Here is a 3,214-nt window from a genome sequence, read left to right on the forward strand (position 1 = left end):
CCCGGCAGGCAGCCGTGTGCCATTGAAAATCGGCTCCCGTGACGTCTTTGGCACGTGGCTGCTGGAGGTTGCTGACCCTTGACCTAGTGTCTCTGTGGCTCCATGATGGAAATAATTAGTGAGACGTGTGGCCATGTGGGGTAATGCACAGAGCAGTTCCTGCATGGAGCTACAGTGACACTGTGGCCATGTGGGGTAATGCGCAGAGCAGTTCCTGCATGGAGCAACAGTGACACCGTGTGGCCACGCAGGATAATGCACAGAGCAGTTTCTGCATGGAGCAACAGTGACACCGTGTGGCCACGCAGGGTATTGCACAGAGCAGTTTCTGCATGGAGCAACAGTGACACCGTGTGGCCACGCAGGGTATTGCACAGAGCATTTATGTCAGAGGAACAGTGACATCATTACCCTGCGTGGGCACATGGTGTCACTGTAGCTCCATGAAGGAAATGCTCTGTGCATTACCTTTTGTGGCCACATGGTATCACTATTCCTCCATGAGAAATGCTCTGTGCATTACCCTGCGTGGCCACATGGCGTCACTGTTGCTTCGTATAGGAACTGTTCTGTGCATTACCCTACGTGGCCACACGGTGTCAATGGTCCTCTGAAAGAAATGCTCTGTGCATTACCCTTCGTGGCCACACGGTGTCACTAGTCCTCCGTGAGAAATGCTCTGTGCATTACCTTTCATGGCCACATGGCGTCACTGTTGCTCCATGCAGGAACTGTTCTGAGCATTACCCTGCGTGGCCACACGGTGTCACTGTAGCTCCATGCAGGAACTGCTCTGTGGATTACCCTGCGTGGCCACATGGTGTCACTGTTCCTCTGAGATAAATGCTCTGTGCATTACCCTGCGTGGCCACCTGATGTCACTGTTGCTCCATGCAGGAACTACTCTGTGCATTACCTTGCGTGGCCACATGGTGTCAGTGTTCCTCTGAGAGAAATGCTCTGTGCATTACAATGCATGGCCACACGATGTCACTGGAGCTACATGCAGGAACTGTTCTATGCATTACTCTGCGTGACCACACGATGTCTCTGTAGCTCCATGCAGGAACTGTTCTGTGCATTACTCTGCGTGGCCACATGGTGTCACTGTTCCTCTGAAATATTCTGTGCATTACCCTCCATGGCCACACACTGTCTCTGTTACTCCGTGAGATATGGTCTGTGCATTACCCTTCATGGCCACATGGTGTCACTGTAGCTCCACGCAGGAACTGCTCTGTGTATTAAAAAGAAGCAGCAAGCTGCAAGGTAAACAAGCAAGAAGCCAGCAGCCAAACACTAGCCAACAGGCAATTTTCAGCCAATTAAGCCAAAATCAATCTCAGTTTCTCTGTTTTTCCCATGTGTTTGGAGTGTCTGATGCTTTGTGCATTACTGTGACAGGTCACCATGAGTGCCACAGTTGGCCTGAGGGAAATGCTTTCTTATCACTGTCCCTTCATAAGGGAAACGGGTTGTGTATTACTTGGAGTGCCCACCCAGTGTCACTGTTGCTCTAGGAGGAAAATGCCTTCTGCATTCCCCCATCTGGTATCACTGTTGCTCCATTAGGAAATGCTTATCTGTCGTGGCCACTCTTGTCCCTGTGCGGTCCCTGGGAACCCCTTCAGTGAGACAGCCTTTGTCAGGGTTCCACTCTCTCTGGGTGTTCAGCCCCTCCACCTCCTGGAACTGCACCACTCTGAGTCTTAGCACACCCGTCTCTTGCTATGGGCCCCCTCAGGGAATCCACTTGCTCTGGACTGCCAGGGCCTCCTCACCCCCGAAGGGGTTGATGCAACCCTGTTCTCTAGCCCGGAGTGACACTCAGCCAGCGTAACACAGGAGGGTTTATTGAGCTTTTGAACCCAACATAGGAAACTCTCAGAGCCTTAGGCCTGGCCTCCTCAGCACAGCACATCCAAGTCTCCCTGCATCCAGGGGCTCTGTCTAATCTCTGTCTCTCCAGTCCTGAACCCCCCTGCTTCCCAGCTGGGCATTTGATATCATGGGCCCCAAGCCCTGCCTCTGTCCATTGTCTTCTCTCTAGGTAAACAGGGTCACCTGGGCCTCCTCTCCTCTCCTCCAGCCCCCACTGGCTGGAACTGGCTGTTGGGCTGTGGAGAGAGGACCCCAGTGACCTATTGTCTTCCTAGTGGCTAGAACTGGTTGGGACTCCTGAGCTGGGCCTCTGGGTTGCCAGTCGCTGGGGTATCCATTCTCCAGGCCATCAGTTGGGGCCTCAAGTTCCCTCGCTGGTCCTCTGTAACAAAAAACTCCCTCTGGCCTCGTCTCGTTAACACAGTAACACCCAGGGAAACTGAGTCACACGCCGTCTGCATGCAAACCATTGGAAAAAACAAGGAGCCAAACCAGAAAATCTCCCACTTTGTTACACACTTATCACTCAACGGTGCTGTCTGCTGTGGCAACCGGGACATGTGCTGCAGGAAGTGGGGCTACTTCAATGAGACCCTGTCCCACATCCTGTGTGGATGTCAGCACTACTCTGGAGCCTGCCGGTAATGCCACAGCGCCATCCAGAACGGGGTGGTGAAAGCCATCCCGCCGTCCCTGGGGAAGCTCACCATCGACCCCGCCATCCTCGGCACGGACAGCCAACTGTGACCCAACATCGTGATGGATACGGAAAAGAAGATTCTCATGGTGGACGTCATGGTGCCGTTCGACACTGGCAGTACCAGGTAGAGTAATTGAGAACACCGGTCAGGAAAATAACCCACTTCCTTCTTTCCTTGACAAATCAAGGGATTCACCCCACCCATGTACTTAGTATTGGTATAGTGCAAGGGTCAGCAACCTGTGGCATGTGAGCAGATCTTTAATGGCACACTGCTGCCCGCCGGAGTCCCAAGGACATAAAGCCAGTGAGGGGCAGAGCCTGCACCCCCCGAGAGAGGAGCCACCTCAGTGGCCTGGCCATGGGCTCCTGCGTCCCCTCACCTGGCGAGGAGCCCTGCCCCGGGGGCGTGGAGGGGCCAGCTCACCTGAGCCACCTTGGTATAGTTGGCTATGGTGGATTGGCAGCGTTCTGGGGAAGCAGGTTTGCTGCTGGACCTGGACCCGACTCCCGACAGCAGGAAGGGGGAGCAGGGATGGTGGAGGTGGGAGAGGCTGGCAGCAGCAGCGACAGCTGCTGAGCGTCCCTGGGAGGAGGCGCCCAGCTGCAGCCATGGCTCGGTACCTGCTGTTC

Source organism: Mauremys reevesii, unplaced genomic scaffold (assembly GCF_016161935.1).
Source record: "Mauremys reevesii isolate NIE-2019 unplaced genomic scaffold, ASM1616193v1 Contig197, whole genome shotgun sequence".
In the NCBI taxonomy this organism is placed as follows: Eukaryota; Metazoa; Chordata; order Testudines; family Geoemydidae; genus Mauremys; species Mauremys reevesii.